Raw genomic sequence first — 19,337 nt, 5'->3', positions numbered from 1 at the left:
TTTGCATTGCCTGTCTTTGGGCTCTGTTTCTCAAACAATGAGAGTTGTGATGAAATTTGCAGCTGGTGAGCTGGCCCCAAGCCTGGGCAGTTTGGGATACAGCACATCCTGGAGCAGCCAGCAAGTCTGCTGGGGTCACTAACAGGTGCCTACAGGATGGGGGAGAGACCTGGGGTCCTCTTCTGTTTTTGTAGCTGGCATGCCAAATAGTTGATGTGGAATTTTGAGGTCTGTAACCATTTGATGAAACAGTCCTAGAGAATAAAAGCAGGCATTTTGGAGATGGGCTGTGTCTGGCTTCCAGGGACCCAGAAGGAGCTCCAGTAACGCAAGGTGGTTGCTTTTCTTTCTTTGTCGTCTGGATAAGTAGATTCTTTTCTCCCATAAAGTCTTCAAACCTCCAGGTCTCTCCTGACCTAAAATAGGCAATGAATATGGGTGCCATCACCATACAGTGTTTTGCCTTGGCTACACATTGCTCATGCAGGCATGATTTTCTGACAGCCAGCAGCCACCCCTGGGCACAAGAGCAGATGGAGCTGTCACCTGTTTGCCTGACCCAGGAAGGTGAGCTGAGGTGCTGGGGGTCCGCCCCCCAGCCCTATGCCTGTGTTGAGATGCTGGTAGGCACAGAGGAGGGATGCATGTGAAAATTTTCAGATAGGTATAGATGTCTGCAGTTGGTCCTCATTATTTGTGGATTCCATGTTTACAATTTTGCCTGTTAGCATTTATTTGTAAACTCAAAATCCATATCCATAGCTCTTTTGTGGTCATTTGCAGACATCTACACTGAGTGGTGAAAAATTTGAGTTGTCCTGTGCTGAGTGTTCCCAGCTGAGGTCACATAAGGCCACTTTCTGCCTCCCTGTTTCAGCTCTCGTACTATAAACAATTGTCCTTTTTGTGGTCTATTTAATGCTGCACTTTTGTGCTTTTTGTTGGTGGTTTCGTTGTTTAAAATGGCTCTCAAGTGTAGTGCTAAAGTGCTATTTTGTGTTCCTAAGTGCAGGGAGGCTGTAATGTGTCTTTTGGAGAAAATATGCATGTCAGATAGGCTTCTTTCAAGCTGTGGAGCTGTTGACTTGCAAGATCAGTGTTAATGAATCTACAGCATATATTAGATAAGGTGTCTTTAAGCAGAAGCCTATACCACAGGGTTATATGGCGATCTATTGATGAAATTGTTGACCAGAGGCTCATAGGTACTTGACTGTGGACTCCCCTAGGAGCATTCACTAATTCAGTGTTTGGCACAACTTTGTAGAACATAACTAACCGCAATTAATGTGAATCAGCTCTGTAAAGTGCTTGGAGAGTTTTGCGTATGGTCGGTACCGTATTTGGAACATTTGGCTGAAGCTGTATGGCCTCTGGGACACAAGTGGTGCCCTCACACACATGTCTGTGCTGGGATGGGGCTGGTAATGAGAGGTGGGGACCGCCAGGAACCAAGGCCCCAGGACAGTGTGGTTGCCTCATCTGGCAGTAGATGACTTACTGAAGGGGGCAGTGGTGCTCACAGTCATGTGTACTCTGGGTGAGGACAGAGGACCGGGGAACTGGGACATGGCTCCAGTTTGGTTCCTGGCACTACATGGGTTGCATGAATCTCAGCTGTGAGATGAGCTGTGTGCCTCCATCCAGGGACACATAGGAAGAGACAGTGGGTGGGACCCTGGTGTGGGGAACTGGGATGGATGGATGGATGGATGGATGGATGGAAGGAAGGAAGGAATAGGGTTTCATTCTCTTTACCTCTCCCTCCTTGGCTATGCTTATGGATATCCAGGCAGTGAGCCAATTCCCAAGTGCCTGCTGCTGCCAGGCACTGCACATTGGCTCTCATCTGAACTTGACGGCAACCTTTTGAGTCAACCATCATCTCCATTGTGTGATAGAGAGCAGGCACAGAGAGGTTGCCTGAATTGTCAGAAGACACACAGCTAATAAGGGCTAGAATTTAGATGTAAGCCTAGATTAACAGTGATACAACTAATGGGATTTGGTGGCTGATTGGGAAATCAGATGGAATGGCAGCAAGAATGGAGAATGAAGGTGGGATTCTTGTCTGGAGGTCTATAATAATAGTTGCTTTGAGGGAAATGAAGAAGTTAAGTGAGTGATTGTAGGGGACAAGGGTGAGTCGAGGTTGTGGTTCTCAAGCCTGGGATGGTTTTGCCTGCCCCTTCAAGGACATTTGGCAAAGTCTGGATTTGTTATTGGTTGTTGGTTGTCTTGATGGGGTTGAGGGGAAGAGGGAGTGCTAACGGCCTCTGATGGACAGAGACCAGGAATGCTGCTGACGCATTTTACAGTGCAGAGGACAGCCCTCACAACAAAGAATTATTTGACCCAAGATGTCAGTAATACCAAGGCTGAGAATACCTGAATTAAGATGAAAGCAGAGTCTGGCAGGATATTGCGGGTCAGACCCCAGAGGGGCCTGTAGACAGGCCCAAGGGAGAACCCACTGTTGTGACAGCAGAAGGTGAAGGGTTTATTTTGGGTTTCCTGATAACATTTCCTCTGCTGCAAAATTGCTGCCCTCTGGAAACTTTAGTAAGAGTATTTCCTTCTGACTTGTTATCATTCCAGGCTCAATTCACTTCTTTTTTGATACCTTCTTTATATTAAATAAGACACACTGTGTCTGCGAGCTGTGTCCCTACATGTCAGCAGACACAGGTGACAAGACAGGCCAGAGGGACAGCGTCCCTGGATCTGAGAGGCCAGGCTAGCGGCCCAGCACCATCTGTGAAATGACCACAGGTGTGGGATACCTCTTAGGGTTCAGGGGTGTTGTGAGGCCTCTCCTTGGGGTATGAGATAATGGGAAGGACCTAGGGCAGTGAGGTCCAAAAAACCAGGCCCCTCCCAAGGGGTTCAGGCTGACCTAAAGGGTCACCATTGGCTTTTTATTTCTCTAACTCTTAGCATTTACAGTGTGTCCTGAGGGACCTTGCAGCATTTTCAGACAGACCCATGAATGAAAATGAGCCCTGCAAATTCCTGTATGGACAAGTGTTTTTCAAATGCTGGGAGCGGGGCAGGAGGGGGGGTTGGAGCACAGAGGAAGGGACAGGTGCCTTAGCCTGGAGAAGTCAAAGGAGTGGCACAAGGCGCTGCTGGGACCAGAAGGTAGAGAAAGGAGTCCAGGTGGGGGGAAGAAAGTGCTAGAGGGTTGGAGTGTGCTGTGGGTAGGTACTCAGCCTTGGTCAAGGGTGAGAAGAGGCTGCAGGGAGTTCACAGGGCAGCAGAAAATTGGGTGCTTCCTCCAGAATGATCTCTGAGGCTTCAAGGGAAACTCTCTCCAAGAGATGGAGCATCCCCTTGAGGAGGTGGACCTGTTTGTATTCCTTCTGCAGCAGGGAAGCTGTGATCTCTCCTCAAGAGGTGTGATGAAACCAGTGCCCTATTCACATCATTATAGAGAAATCTTTCTTCAAGAAGCAAACTTAGCTGTTGGGCACTAGACACCCTTAACAGAGGGGGAGAGCCAGAGAGCCTGGGTTCTGTCCCAGCATCTCGGCATCCTCACTGTGCAACTAGAGGAAATTCACTTAATTTCTCTGAGCTGCGGTTTCTTGTCCATAAAATGAGTAGAATAAGTGCATCTACACCCTGGGATTTTTATGAGATGAAATGATTTAGTGTGATTCACTGGGGCAAATTCCTCTTTACCATCTGAGAGAGACAGTGGAAGAAATACTGACCGTGTTGAGTTTCAGGCCTGAGCCTGAGAACCAGCAGCCCTTAGGCTACACTTGGCTGTCACTTGTGCATTTTTTTAAACAAAATTGAACTTGAAGGCCTTTGCATGGGGCCAGCAGGATCCAGCATCCATTGTGCACCCCACCCTTCGTCCCAAACCTGTCCTGCTTTGCAAATTTAGTGTCCTCTGCTCTAGGCAATGTGGACAGTAGGGCAAGGAACCCAGGAAGTTGTGGTGAGCAGAGAGAAGGTGGAGGAGAGACTGTTGGCAGGATTAGCTATAAACAGAGCTGGTTGTGATGCCCACATGCATGGGTGTGAGCACTGTTCGTAAAGCAGTTGGGGATTTTCAGTGCTGGATTCTGTCCAGGAGCTCATTGATTATCAGTTTCCATGGCAGCAGGTTCTCAAGGCCAAGAGGTACCCTGCAGGCCTGTGACTCCAGCTGGTGGACACAGGCCTGGGTCTAGGCCCAGCCCTGTTTTTGACGTTGCTCCTGCAGTGTTGGCACAGCCTCACCTCTTCTCCGCCTTGCCCACCTCTCTTCTCGCACTCTCACCCCACCAAGCAGCTGGTGTTCCAGGCAGGAGATGCAACCTACACACCCCCGCCCCCTGCCCAAAACACACCCACCCACCCAGTGTCAGCTTTAAGAGCAGAGCTAGAGGCAGAGCAAGGAGGGACTGCTGGCTCTGGAGGCAGAACCCGAGGCTGATGTGTGACCTTGGACAAGTCCCAGAACACTGCAGCCCACTTCCTGAGCAGGGAACTACTATGGCTCGCAGTACCTCACGTAATTGCTGGGACCTCAGAGGGGAGGCAATATATGCAGAAGGGACTTAATTTTTTTTTAAATACTCTGCAAATAATAGCTCAGAATAGTTAAATTAGCACGTTGTATTATTCCTCAAATTATGGCCCTGCCACCAGCAGCCTGGGCCAGGTAGCAGGTGTGGGGTTGCTGCCTGGACTGCAGAGCTGCAGCCATATATTCTAGATGCTTCCAGAATGGACTCTTGACCCTCAAGGCTTGTGCTGCTCATCACACTCTGGTTCTCCTTGGAATAGACTCAGCTCCTGCTTCTTTACCAGAGTGAGGTCTGGCATCTGATTCTCCTGGAGGAGTTTTCTGACCCTGTAGTCAGGGACAGGCCCTCTCTTGCAGAGACCCTGGGGCATACCATGGACTGTGGGAGAAAGGAGAGAGGGGACAGTTAATGCTTGTGGGGGATTGATGCTTGTGGGGGATCAGTGTGGTAACACTGCTTCTTAGAACTTTCTGTCCTGTAGGTGTGGTCCTCAGATTAAAAAAAGTTTCAGGGCCTCTTTAAACCTTCCATCCTTCTCTAGGCTGGCTCAGTGTGACTGTGGATGATTATGAATGGTAATCCAAAGGAACATTTGAAGAAACATCTGAAAGTTTACTTTTTTTTTTTTTTTTGAAGATTTTATTTATTCATGAGAGACATACAGAGAGGCAGAGATACTGGCAGAGGGAGAAGCAGGCTCCCTGTGGGGAGTCTGATGCAGGACTGGATCCCAGGATCCCGGGATCATGACCTGAGCCAAAGGCAGATGCTCAACCATTGAGCCACCCAGGTGCCCCCATAAGTTTACTTTCTATTCTAATTCTTTTGTTTTTAAAAAGATTTTATTTACTTACTCATGAGAGACTGAGAGGGAGAGGCAGAGACCCAGGCAGAGGGAGAAGCAGGCTCCATGCAGGGAGCCCGATGTGGAACTCGATCCCAGAACTCCAGGATCACACCCTGAGCTAAAGGCAGACCCTCAACTGCTGAGCCACCCAAGAGTCCCTCTACTCTAATTCTATAGGGTCCCCTTTCTGCATGTTTGGCTGTCACTTACCAGTGGTGACATTTCTCTCAATCCACAGGTTAATACAGTTTGGGATTTATGTGATTGTAAACACATAGATTTTGAAGTGTATCCGATCACATAACTCGGTAGAGGTTGGACTCCAGAACCTTTAATGGAAAAAGTTTCATGTGAATTTGTTTTGTGCTTTATTGTACAGCAGAAGAGTGGTAATAAAGTGAAGAGATGTAAGGAAATATCTTTTTCTTTTTTTTTACACGTTTAATAGTGGCAGACCTGGAACTATAATTATTAGGATTAGGGTTGTCATTGTCATGACAATGACAACAATCCATTGGCCATGGGACTTGGCCAACTGCCCTGTCATTAGGTGTATCCTTGTCATTACCTGCCGGCTGTGCATAGTGACCATCTGATAGCGTTATGGAAAATAGGTAAAAATGAGATAAGACTTATATTGGCTAGAATCTGTTGGTTTCCCATTGGTAGAGTTTTCTGTTGCTTGCTTTTTTTTTTTTTTATTGCTTACTTCTTGTTATTCATTTATGGTTTTGTTAAATGATTATTTTCTGTGTCCTTTTTTAAAAAAAAATCTAGTTGATCAAAGAAGTGTTAAACCCACCCATGTGATGATGACCTCTCCGATTGCTCGTTGTAACTTTCAGATGCTAAAATAAGACTTCACACAGTGTATCTTCTGTAAAAGGACTTTGTTTGCTCCTGTTAATTATATTTTCCTTTTGTTTTTTAAAAGTTAGATTTACTGTGGTATTACTTAAGCACATTTACACTTTCAAGTGTACAGTGTTGTTTTTTTTTTTTTTTTAATATTTTATTTAGTCATGAGAGATACAGAGAAGCAGAGACCTAGGCAGAGTGGGAAGCAGGCTCTATGCAGGGAGCCCGATGCTGGGCTTGATACCAGGACTCCGGGATCATGACCTGAGCCAAAGGCAGACGCTCAACCACTGAGCCACCCAGGTGCCCCTCAAGTGTACAGTTTGATGAATTGTGACAAATGTGGACAGTTCTATAAGCACTCCTTTAATGAAGATTTAGAAGTTCCATCACTTTTCAAAGTTTTTTTTGGTTTGTTTTTTTCAGTCCCCTCTTTCTTCTCCCCAAGAACCTGGTGGCTACTAGTCTGATTTCTGTTCCTGTAGACCTACCTTTCTAGAATGTCATGTATATGGAATCACATATCAGACAGTCTTTTGTGCCTGACTTCTCTCATTCCGCTTAATGCTTCTGAGATTGAGCCATGTGGGCACAGTTAGCCAGAGCTTGTTCCTTTCTATTGCAGAATGGTGTTCTGTTGTGTGAATCTACCACAATTTGTTGGCTGATTCGCCAGTGGAGGGACAGTGGGTATTCCCAGTGTTTGACTATTATGAATAATGTGGAGTGAACCCCATGGGCCCCTGTAATTTCAATTTCTCCCAAGGAAATACTCAAGTGTGGGATTGCTACATTGAATGGTGCCAGGTAATGCTCTTGTAATGTGAATTTTACTTTGTGTCTGTTGTAATACTGTTCTCCTTTGTTGCCTGAAATCTCTTTCTCCATTTGTTTTATTGTGACATCTCATCTTTCTTATGTTCTGTGTTTGTCAATCAGCATATAATTGGGTTGGGGCTTATGTATTTTTTAAACTCATTCTGTATTTTTTTTTATTTTTAGTAAAATTTCTACTTTGGTCTTCTGTCCTTTTATGATGGAATTTTGTGTTTATGTGTACTTACTGTTCATGTTTTGTCTTTCCCTTTATTAACTGTGCAAGGATTTAGAAGATAGACAGCTTGTTTTAAGCTGTAATAATGCTTTCCATCAGGTTGTAAGCTTTTATTTCCCTAATCATTAAACACAAGAATAGAAAAAGATGGGTGTGTGACAAAACAAGAAATTCATTGCTCTTCTTTTTTCAACCTGCCCCCTGCCAATTTCCAACTGTTAAAATAATCTAAGGTTATAGAGTTTCTATATACACAGAGGTTATTGCAAAGTTATTTTTACCATAAAACATTTCTTCAAGCGTAACTTTTGGCTTTTATATTCAGTTTTGAAACCATAATTTTGATGGCCAGTAATACTTAGTTCTTTAAATTTAGGTGATGTCATTGCTCCTTGCCCCTCTTTGTGTACTGGGACTTTCCTGTCCCCAAGTTCTTGAATTTCAGCTACTCAGCTGGAATAGGTCTTTGAAAACTTTTCTCAGTAAAGGCATGTGAGTGATAGATATCTGAGTTCTTCAGCATATGAAAAGGTTTTCTGGTTCTGTTTTTTTTTTTTTATACCTCCATAATACATTGTCCAGGTAGAAAACTTAGTCATTTTCTTTCCTTTTCTTTAAGATTTTATTTGACAGAGAGAAAGCAAGAGTATGAGCACAGGGAGGGGCAGAGGGAGACAGAAGCAGGTTCCATCCTGAGCAGGGAGTCCCATGTGGGACTTGATCCCTGGACCCTGGGATCATGACTTGAGCCAAAGGCTTCACCGACTGAACCACCCAGTGCCCCACTGATTTTTCTCCTGCAGTGGTACAGCTGTTGTCTTCTGGTGGAATGGTGAGGGGGGGATTGAGGAGCAGCCTGAGGTGGGCCTGGCCTCCGCTCCTCTGCCTGCAGGTGACCCACTGCTTCTGCTTCAAAATACCTTTATCCTTATGGTCCAGGGAGAGAAGCAAGGTGGCTGTCTGAGTATATCCTACCTTTCATGTTGTCAGTGACACACTTAGAAGAGGTGCCTCCTGAAAGTTCCAGAAAAAAACAGTTAATGCAGCCCATTTCGGTTTGTACTTGCTGGGGAGGAAGGAAACGGCTGTTGAGAACATACCCCAGGAAAGTGGTGTCTTACGATACCTCGGTAAAAGAGGATCAAAGGCAGACCTTATTAAGTAGCCTTTTAGTGGCTGAAGTTAGAATTTTATTCTCTAAAGCTCCTTCCCAGGAGACTCCAAGCTCTGAGGACAAGGACCTGGGCTGTCTTGTCCACTGTTGTCTTCTCGAACCTTCATGGGGCCAGGTCCAGGGTAGGCACTCAGTCGACATTGAGCACTGACTCAGATAGTGAGTAAAGAAATATTGATTAGCGAATCAGATACTGCACCAGATAATCTTCTAAATAAATGCTGCTTTGTTCTTCTCGTTGGTTTTCTCCTGTCACCCACTTCTCAGGGAGTTTTTCAGGTTTCGGAGACCTGTCAGACTGAGGAAACCTGTCTTCTAGAGGTCACTGGTCAAAGTGATTTATAAATCAGTGACCTGAGGGATTTTCTTACCAGGAAGGGATAGCCTCACTTCTGCAATGCCCTGTATCCCATGGCTGCTTATAAGGATGGATTATTTTTGATTTAGGTGTTTCTAGTCATTTAATTCTTTTTTTTTCTTTTTTTTTTAAAGAATTGATTTGACAGAGAGAGAGCAAGCACAAACAGGGAGAGTGGGAGAGGGAAAAAGCAGGCTCCCCACTGAGCAGGGAGCCTGACATGGGGCTCGATCCCAGGACCCTGAGAACGTACCCTGAGCCAAAGACAGACAGACGCTCAACCGACTGAACCACCCAGGCGCCCCCACTCATTTAATTCTTTCTTTCCTCAGGGGTCTAAGCTCCCCTTCCTTCAGTGAGAATGGCACTGCACAGATGTTTCTGGCATCCAAGGATGAAGGTTTCTATGAATATGTGGTCTTTGGAATGAAAGCCAGTGATATTCAGAGTCCTTGATGACTCAGACCCCCCCAACTTGCCTGTGTCCCCCGATCCACACACCAAAGAGGAGTGAAGGGTTCTGAAGTGGATTTGTCTTAGAATCTTCTTGTATTCAGGGCTCAGAAGACAGGAATGTGCGCTCACTTTTTTCCCTATTCAGAGAGAAGTATTTTCCTTTCTGTTCCCACTATAAAAATTATACATGCCTTGGAGTTTTCCCACTGGAGCTGATTCCATAATTACCCAAGGGCTTGCCTTTTGACAATTTATGCTAATGATTCTGGGTTCATAGAACACAATAAACTCTTAGAAATCATGAATGAATTCATATACGAAAGCTGCTCTTAGGAATGAGAGTCTCTCCTGAGATTCTAAAGTTCCCACGTATCATCACAATATCGGTTCAGGGGTTAGCAGATCATGGCCCAGGGCCAAATGCTGTTTTTGCCCATAAAACCTAAAATTTGGACTGTCTGCCCTTTCATGGGAAACCTTTGCTGTCCCCTGATCCAGTTTGACACTTAGGAAAGCCCCCTCAACCCCATTATAGTTACTGGTACCAAAGTCATTTGTCATTCTCACCACTGCTCATCTGGACTCTGATGGTCATTTTTTTTTTTTTTAAGATTTTATTTATTTGAGAGCGAGAGAAGAGAGAAAAAACATGAGTGAGGCAAGGGCCAGAGGAAGCAGAAGAAGCAGATTTGCTTTTCAGCAGGGAGCCCAATGAAAGACTCATCTCAGGACCCTGGGATCATGACCTGAGCTGAAAACAGACACTTAACTGACTGAGCCACCCAGGTGCCCCTGATGGTCACTCTTGACTTTAGACCTCCTTTTAACTTCCCTGAGATACTGCTGCCTCTTATGGTAAAAGGGGGATAGTATATAGTTTTTAGTATTGAATGTTGCACCAAGAGAATTTCCTTCCTCCTTTCTACCTCTTCCCCAAAGAGTATGACCATTTATCTGCAGGGGAAAAAAAATTAAATGGCACTACAGTGGAGTGGTAAATTTGCCATCGGACAGCCTGGGTTTAAACCACTGCTCTGCCACTTACTGAGTTGTGTGACCTGGAGGAAGATGGTTAAGCTCATTAAATCTGTAAAAGTAGTGATCAAAATATTATCTGTTTCCTAGCAGTATCGTGAATGTTCACTGAGTAGTGCATATCTGGCACTTAGCATAATGTCTCGCACCCACAGTATCACTAAATGATCGTGTCTATTACCTTCACGATCCCGGTGGTGGTTTCATTACTGAGGTTGCAAACTATTGGCCAAGATCATGGCATTCATCACCTCTGCCCACATTTATCAGCCAAACCCCCTGCCACTGCGAATGTATCTTTCTGGAGAGAATAAATTCAGGATTTCACTTTCCACATGTGTGCCCTAAAATCATTCCTAAAGGCAAGGCAACCAAGAGGGAGGATTTGCACATTTCTTGTCTGCTGTTCTTGCGACCCCTCGATGCATTCTGAGCCAGCCCTCTCAGCTTTAATTGTACATGTGACTCTGGTTCCCTTCCCAGCTCTCAGAGATTGGCTAGGGTGGGAGAGGATGCTCTGCGTATGTGGAGCTGCCCCAGGATGTTCATTCACTCCCTGTGTATTGATTTATTCACTCACTCAACACGTACTATTCTGTGTGCAAAGACAGTAAGAAAGATTGATACTTAGCCCTGCCTTAAAGGGGCTGTCATCTTGGATCCGGTTTTGAGGATATATTGGAGAGGCAAGAATGTGGGGGCCTGGAAACCAGAGTTTTAAAGGAATCCAAGAGGGGGACCTGGGTGGCTCAGTGGTTGAGCCTTTGGCTCAGGTCATGATCCTGGGGTCCTGGGATCAAGTCCCGCTTTGGGCTTCCTGGGGGGGACCTGCTTCTCCCTCTGCCTATGTCTCTGCCTCTTTCTGTGTGTCTCTCATGAACAAATAAATCTTAAAAAAATAAACATAAAAAAATAAATCCAAGCAAAATATGGTGAGTGGGTTAGTAAGGTGATAGGGGGAGAGGAGGGCATACTAGGCTGGGTAAGGATGAAGTTTAGTCGGTAGGGAGTTTGCAAACTCATTCCTGTTTCCGTCCTTTTTAAACAGGACTCTGTGACTATGAATACCTTTCCCTCTCTATCATTCTGCAGGAGGTCTAAAACCTGCCTCCCTTTGTAGTGTGCTTCCTTGCATCCTGCAGCGATTGTGGGGCAGTGTTTCTCCTGGTACCCCCACGATCCTCAGACACACACCACCCCAAGAGTAACTGTGTTTCTGGTTCAGTGCAAGCTGAACATAGGCAATGGGGCTGACTTTCCCCTGATTTTGGAAAGACCATGCATGGTGACTCTTGAGAAAGAGTCGTCCCCCCCCCCCCCCCCCCCCCGCCGCCTGACCCTCCAGTCCAAGTGACCATAACTCAGGCAGAACTCAGTTTCTGACCTGACCCTTTATGGAACAGTGGGTCCCACTGGGATGGACGTGCCTGGCAGCTGTGCCTTTCTTTGTAAACCCTGGCCTGGGAGAGCCAAAAATAGATGGTCCTGGGACTAGTATGTGTCCAGGCAGTCCATGGTTGAGCCGATTGCCTCCCGTTAGACAGAATAATAAGCCTGTGTTCTTCAGAGTGACAGTCCTGGAGGGTAGAGGCTGGGGCAGTGAGGCTGGGCAGGAGGGATAGTTTGAATGCCAGGCTCCTGTCTCACCCACTGGGCCCTCCTTCCTCTTCTAGGTCTGTCTGCCCTCTCTCCCTGCTTCCTGGGCTAAAGCTCACCTACCTCTAGCACACTGCTTGCTCAGAAACATCCTAGGTGCCATTGCCCAGTCAGAGAGCGTGAAGTCAGGCCGTGAAGCCCTTGCAGTCTGGATCTTCTCTCCTCTCTCCTTTGACCTCTGTGCTCCTGTGGAACCCCATTCCTTGACATTTCCCCAGCCTGCCCCCCGCTTTCCTACCTTGTGGCTATTGGTGCTGGTTTCCCCCTAACCTCCCTTCGATGGATTGCTTCCTACCTGTGGATGTTCTGTGGTCCTTCAGACCCAGCTCGACATGCTCCATCTTCCCTATGAAAAGCTGTCGTAAGATTTATCATCCAAACTGGAACTCTCTTGGAACAAAAGTCACAAACCAGAACTGCCTGGTCACCCTGTCCAGAAAGCTTGTATGAAGAGGAGTGGCCCCCCTCCCTTTCCAGCTCCCTCAGTTCTTTGTTGGTAAAGAGGTGACAACAGATCCCACTCTGCTGCAGAGTTTGGACATCAGTGTAAACGTTCCTGCTCTGGATTCTAAGCTCCCTCAGGACCACTGTTCCCTCTGCGGCACCCTGAGTGGCCCCTGTCTGGAGGTGGTGCTCGTTTATACTCTGAGCCACTGCCTTTGCTCATGTGTGTGCCAGGCACTGGGCTGCACGTGCTCTGTGCGTTCCTCTGGACCCCTGGTACTGTCTGTTCAAGTTCACACACAGCAGCGCCAGCATGGGGTGATCCCACCACTGCAGAGGCTTGGCACGCCGGGCGTGGACCCCATTTCAGCTGGCAAACCAACTCTTCTGCCTGCAGGCAGCTGCTGGAGGAGTTCCTGCCAAATTTGTGGCAGGAACAGTTGATAGTTGCGAGAGAAGGACCACCTACAGGTCCTGCCAACCACACATTCCTTCAGGCGGCAACTGTGGAGAGTGGCCTATTTTGCATCATTAGAGCACTTAACCATCAGAGCAATGCCGGAGGGTGGAGGCTAACTCAGCCCGCCCAGGAGTTGCCAATTCAAGTAACAAGTAACAAGTCTGGCCTTGGCTTTGAGGAGGTCCCATCCGAGAAATAGTTGTAGACAATTCCACATTTTAAGAGCCCCACTGAAGTGTCCTCTTAAGGATGAGATTCATCCCATATAGAGCAGTGATTTTCAAACTGATTTTTTTATTAAAAGCTAGTGAGTCCTTTGTTAAATAAAATCTCAGGTGGATGTCCAAAAATGAAAAACAACAACATAGGGCTTTTGTTGGTGAAGGGGATGGTAAGGTTTCGAGTTCTTCTGTGTGTACTCTACCTGGTTCCCTCTCTAGAGTGTCTGTGAAAGCAGCATGTAGTAAGGAAGACCAGGGTCCTGGAATCAGAAAGAGTTTGTGGTGTGTGAAGTACAGGGTAAGAGTGGCAGAAGGAGCTCTGGTTGTGCACCAGCCCTACCGGCGGTGTCTGATGAATGCTGAGGTATGGGGCGCTTCCAGGGCTTGCCCACAATGGCACAGCTAGACCTGGAAGCAGACCTGTAGGTCTCCTAAGCCCAAGCTCTCCTTCCTGCACCTGACCAGGAGAATAGGACTCCCTCCAGGTGTGGTTTACCTGTGTCAGCTCCATCCTGACACCGTCCAGGAGTTGGAAGGTTCTGTCTCTTTGCAGAATGGCATTCACTATGTGGGTTTGTGGGAGCAGCAGCAAGGAGACTGTCCTCATCCAAAGTGGAGCGTCCCCTCTGTGTATCCCCTGACTGCTTTCCGTGAGGTTGGGGATGGGGCTAATCAAAAGTGGCAGTCACATTCTAACAAACCATGGCATACAAGAGGCACCTGACTTTTTGTTGTAGTGAGCAGTAACTGAGCACGCGCCCTGGGCCAGCCATGGTCCTGTGTGCTCTGTGATCCATTTCATTTTTACAACATCCTCATTTTACAGAGGTTGTCTTGCTTAAGAATTTTAATAATGAAGCCCAGGGCTTTTCTCCCACATTTTTCCCTGAATGAGAGTCATGGGATGGGGGCTGTTTTCTTCTAGAGTCCTCTTCCTTGGCTGCCTCTCTGAAGAGAGCTGAGTCTATACCCTCCATCCTCATCCTTTGTCTGGCCTAATGGGAGAGCTGCCCCAGCTGAGCCAGCACAGAAAGTTTCCTTCCAGTTCCAACTTAGTCTGTAGTTGACGCCCCTGGATGGATTGAGAGCCGAAACCCATCAGAAGGAAGCGTGAGGCTGAATTTCCCCCGAGTGCTCAGCACACTTTTAAAAGTAAATTACTTATCACCTTCTTGAGGCAGTAAAAGTACATTTGTTTGGCTGTGGCCTGGGGAGGCCGTGGAGATTGTAACTGTGTGAAAATCACGGTTTAATATTTGTGACAAAAAGCGATAAAATAGCGGTGATGGACAGGAGCCTGGGATGCACGTGAAATTTGCCTTGGTGGCCAGGCCGGGTGGAAGGAAGCTGGAATTTGCAGACATGGGTACAGATCTCTCTGATTCTGTGAGCCTTGTTATCAGAGACTCACCCGGTGGTACATTCCTGAATCTTAACATCGCTCTGATTTGGGGCTGGATGCCGCCAGATGTTGTACAGGGGCTCCTGCGGTTGCTAAGAGGAAAGAGAGACCTGGACAGGGTGGGCGGGTTCCTGGTCGCGGGGCGCTCCACTTCAGCTGGGACCCCTCCGGCCCTCTCCCAGCCAAACAGGGGTTCTGTTTATCCAGGTGGGGGGCGGCCACAGGGTCAGATCCCCACTCGGTTGTTCCCCCTGAAAAAGACGGGTTTGCACCTTCGATTTTATTTGCTTGCCTGGCCAAGCCACGAGATGCATGACTATCAATTTGTTGACTTTTCTCAAGGGGCAGTGGTGGGAACTCAGTACTGAGACATAAATCTTCAAACTATTTCTGAAGCTTCAAAGGGAGATAAAGTTACTTTTGATAACCTCCCTCTTCAGCTGTGTTTTCACAAGTAAAGTAAAAATGAAAAAATTTTAAAGCAGATTTCCTGCAAGATTCAGCTCTTCTTCTTATTTTATTTTTTTTAAAGATCAGCTGTCTTCCTTATTGGAGATTTCCAAAATAATTTTTTAAAGTCCGAAATTTCCACAGAATGTAGATAGCTCTGTGCCCTCTCCTTGAGAGATAAGATGATATATTTATGCTCATGCATCTAGATCCGTGTTTCCAAAAGTTGAAAGGTTGCTTAAACCTCATCAGTGGAAGTTTCCAGAAGTAGCAATTATACTTTGTAAACTATATACTTTTATTCCTTTTAATATTAAGAATGTAAATTATAGAGCAAGCAAAAAATGTACAAAAAGAGATAAAGATGAAATAAATAGTATTTTAAAATGTCATCTAGCTAACCTGATGTTTTCATACCATCTCAAGACAAAAAGGTACATTGTCATGTTTATTGTTAATGATTTTGATCAATGATTTTATGAGTGTATTTCAAATTATTTTCCCCATAATTTTACATGTTTTTGCTGAATTTTTGCCACTGTTTTTAACCACATAATATAGCTGATGAACATTTTTCCTGGGGAAAGAAGAGGCCCTGCCTGTTTTTGTTTTGTTTTGTATTTTATTTATGTTTGCATTATTGATATTGTCTTCAACCCATGCTTTCTTTGCAGGAATATTTTTTTTGAGATTTTATTTTTTTTTAAAGTAATTTCTATACCCAGCAGTGTTGGGTATAGAATATAGGTATATAGGTATAGGTATATAGAATATAGGTATAGTGTTGGGTCCTGCACCCATTGAGTCAACCAGGAGACCCAGGAATCATTTTTTTTAAGTGAACTTTTTTTTCTTAGTTGAAGTATATCATACACACAGAAAAGCACTCAGGTTTTAAGTGTACAGCTTGATGAATTTTTGCAGAATGTACACACCCATGCGAACAGCACCAAGATCAGGAAATGGAGCATTCCAGAAGCTTCCATCATGGTTTCCCTGGTCTCTTCCCACTTCTTTGCAGAGTAACCACTCCCCCCTGATATCTACTACTTTATATAACTTCCACCTGTCTTTGGACTTGGTATAAATGGAATGATACACATGCCTTCTGTATGTTGAATTCACCTGTGTTGGGCATGGTTTGGTTAGTTCATTGTCCTACAGTAGAGCACCATGTCCTGTCCCTTCATTTTGTTATCCCCTCTACTGCTGCTGTGCATTTACACGGTGTCCCGTGTGGGGCTGTTGGGAACAGAGCCTCTGTGAGCATGATAGTGCCTGGATTTCAGTGACAGTGTATAGGTGCTTGTGTTGGAAGGATCTCCAGGAGTGGGAGTTCTGGATCATAATGTGCCTTCATGTTCAGTAGATACTGCCCAAAGTTTTCCACAATGGTGTGTCAGTGCACATTTCTAGATGAGCAGGGGCTGAGGAACAGTTCTCCATTCTCACAATTGCTTAGTATTTTTGTTTATTTAAATTTGACTGTCCTGGTGGGTGCTGTCAACACAAGGGGTCAGATGAGGGGTCCCCCAGGCCCTGTTTGCTACAGGACTCTGCTCTGGTGTTTCTCAGAAGTCTGAGGGGTCCAGAGGCCTACTCCCTTGAGTGCCCTGTGCCAGGGGCCATGGGGCTACTTTCAGGGCCTGCTTGTCTTACAAAGAGAGGCTCTAAAGGTGGCCAAGAGGTGATTCTTGGCAGAGATGAGATGGAAGGAACAATGAGTACATGAAGCTTGTACCTGGAGGCTCCTCAGTCTATTTTCATGGAAGAGGCCTCTGCAGAGGAGGATGGAGTCCAGGATGAAAGGGGAGAAAGCTCTCCTTAGGAACCACGTTCTAGGGCTAAAGAGGCTGAGAATTCTAAATTTGGACCTGGTCTTCCATGTTTAGGCTCTCCTGAGGAGTGTGGAAAAAAGTGAAGTCCGTGGAGGCAGGTGTTGGAGCATTTGGGGGCAGAGTCTGTGTGGCTTGTATTGGTGAGATGAGATGGGTGCCTCTCAGCCACTGTGTTCCTTCTTCACCAGGCGTCCCAGTGGGGGACTAGGGAGGGTGATGGGGCGCTCCTGGCCAGGAGGCGAACTGCCTCTCTGCATCCCACAGTAAAGAAGACCAGGAAGTGGGGTTTATCCTGTGGATTTCCAGAGCAATTGGAATAGGAAGCAGAGGGAGCAGCCGTGGGCACTTGGCAGTGGGGTCAGTCAGCAGGGTCCCTTCTCTTCCTCCCATTCCCACCACAGCTGCCTCAGCTGTGTCTTCCTAGAGCAGCCTGAGCCCACAGAAATATCATGTGGGCGTTGGGGGTAAGTTTAGGTTTCTAGTGGCCTCATTAAAAGGAGTGCACATAAACAGGCAAGATTAATTTTAATGTCTTTTAACCCAATGTAGCCAAAATACTTTAATGAGTAATCAACATAAAAAACATTGACAAGATATTTACATTATTTTTACACTGACATTTCTCCAGTTTCAAAATCCAGTGTGTGTATGTGTGTGTATAAGATCTCTCAGGTCCAGACCAGCAGCCACGTTGGCTACTCTGCTGGATCATGGCAGCTCTTTGGTGGGAATGAGATTGATTTTGGATTTGTACTAACCATGGTTATTTGATATGAACTGTTGCCTTTACATAGTTTTAATTTTGCTGTTATGAAGATGTATTTGTAAAATTAGGAGGCCGGGACATATTTTATTTCACAGTTTTAGCTTGATTTTCAACATTTAACATTTAGGCATATGGTAAGTGAGTCTCTCCATCTGTGGTTATGCTCGTAGATGCCTGGAGCGGTTAATGTAAGGAGTGGTCAGCTGGGAAAATCAGACACTGTCCATCACAGTATGTCCATGCCTGCATACAGGCAGGAACCATTTCTTATTCATCTTTGGGGGCTCACAGCACCCAGAATCTTTGCTTTCTGCTCATAGATAGGTGTTGTGTGATGGAAGAGCATAGATCTGCCTTATTCTTCCATATTTGGAGCCTAGGGCATAGTAGATGCTAATGTATTAACTCATTTATTCAACAGGTGTATTTATTCAGCGCCCCATATGTGTTGAGTGCTGGATGCTTTTCTAGGCTCTGTGGTTACAGCAGTGAGCAAGTCAGAGTTCTTCCTCTCTTGGAATTTGTGTCATTGATGGGAAGCCTGCTTTGTTGTTAGTAATAATAACTAATACCTCTTATGGTCAGCCTAGCTCAAATGACCATTTGACATATAACTTACTCGCAAGCACTGAAAGAGAAAAAATAGCAGTCATCCTGATTCTTAGAAGCTGCAATTAGTCGGCAGGCATAAAAGAGATTGAAAGCACCTCTTGGAGGCATTCTGCTGGCCACATTGTGGGAAGGTATTAAGGGGATCCATTTAAGACAATGGTCACAAATTGAATTTGGCTCAAAAGCCTACTGCTTGAGCTGCTGTCTGACCTGACCAACAATTGTTTCTTATTTACAGATGTGGGGTTTTCTGGGAAAGAGATGCAAATTAAAAAGCTGGCATGGACTGAAAATCTGGCATCAACTGTTAAGTAACAAATGATAAAATAACCTTTAAAAATAAAGTTAGAATTGAAAAAATTAAACATGAAGTGAGCTACAGGAAAATTTTGTTACATGGCATGGTTCAGCTTAAGGAGTCAAGAAAAGGGAACATGGATTCCATGAGAGAAATAATTGGAGCCTTTGTGTCTGTGACTTTCAAATTGGAACGAAATCAGAATCCTCTGGTGGATGTACTATGATAGATTATCATCCCTATGCCAGAGTTTGTAATTTTGCAAGTCTGGGGTGGGGCCTAGAAATAGACATTTCTAGGAAGCTCCTAGGTGCTGCTGCTGCTGCTGGACCAGGAACCACACTTTGAGCATGACTGGTCTGTTCTAGACACAGAACAGAGTTAGAGACTCTGTCTAACAGAGAGTTAGAGACTGGTCTGTTCTAGATACAGAACAGAGAGTTAGAGATGAAAAGACATCAGTTATGCTATGGTTTTCATGGCTGCCTTGGGCTTACCTTGATGTCTTTGACCAGGTCACCCAGTCTTTTTGTGTTTTCCTGTGGGGATATTAAAATTCGGCTCTCAGTAACCTGACCCTTCCCTGTGGGCTCATATCCTGCCACTGCCCTTCTGCAGAAGCTGCCAGAACCAGCATTCAGTTTCCCAGACCCACCGTGTTGCTGTTCATTTGGCTGTGTGCCCTTGTATCAAACTCTTCCTCTGCATTAATCCCTTGCAAGGTCTTATTCTTCAAGAACCTTCAGCTCCTCTTGGTTTCTCTGTCCTCCTCTCTCCCTTCTCTTTCCTAACATGGAGTCTTGCTTATAGCACTTAACACATTATAACCTGTAATGTGTATCATCCCTTTATCTTTGTGTGAGCTATTCCCAGGCATCAGACACA

General features: G+C 45.7%; 1 protein-coding gene and 1 long non-coding RNA gene across 3 annotated transcripts in view; both read left to right on the top strand.

Annotated features, from left to right (window-relative positions):
- SLCO3A1 (solute carrier organic anion transporter family member 3A1) overlaps positions 1-19,337 on the top strand; it is a 303,094-nt gene that overhangs the window by 111,784 nt on the left and 171,973 nt on the right. The gene's annotated exons all lie outside the window — the stretch shown is intronic.
- On the top strand, positions 106-18,519 carry LOC119871201. The gene is made up of 2 exons (XR_005357025.1): positions 106-333; positions 18,393-18,519. It is a non-coding gene; the product is annotated as an uncharacterized LOC119871201 (long non-coding RNA).

The sequence above is a fragment of the Canis lupus genome, chromosome 3 (genome assembly GCF_011100685.1).
Source record: "Canis lupus familiaris isolate Mischka breed German Shepherd chromosome 3, alternate assembly UU_Cfam_GSD_1.0, whole genome shotgun sequence".
Taxonomy (NCBI): domain Eukaryota; kingdom Metazoa; phylum Chordata; class Mammalia; order Carnivora; family Canidae; genus Canis; species Canis lupus.
This window is presented reverse-complemented; position numbering and strand designations above follow the sequence as displayed.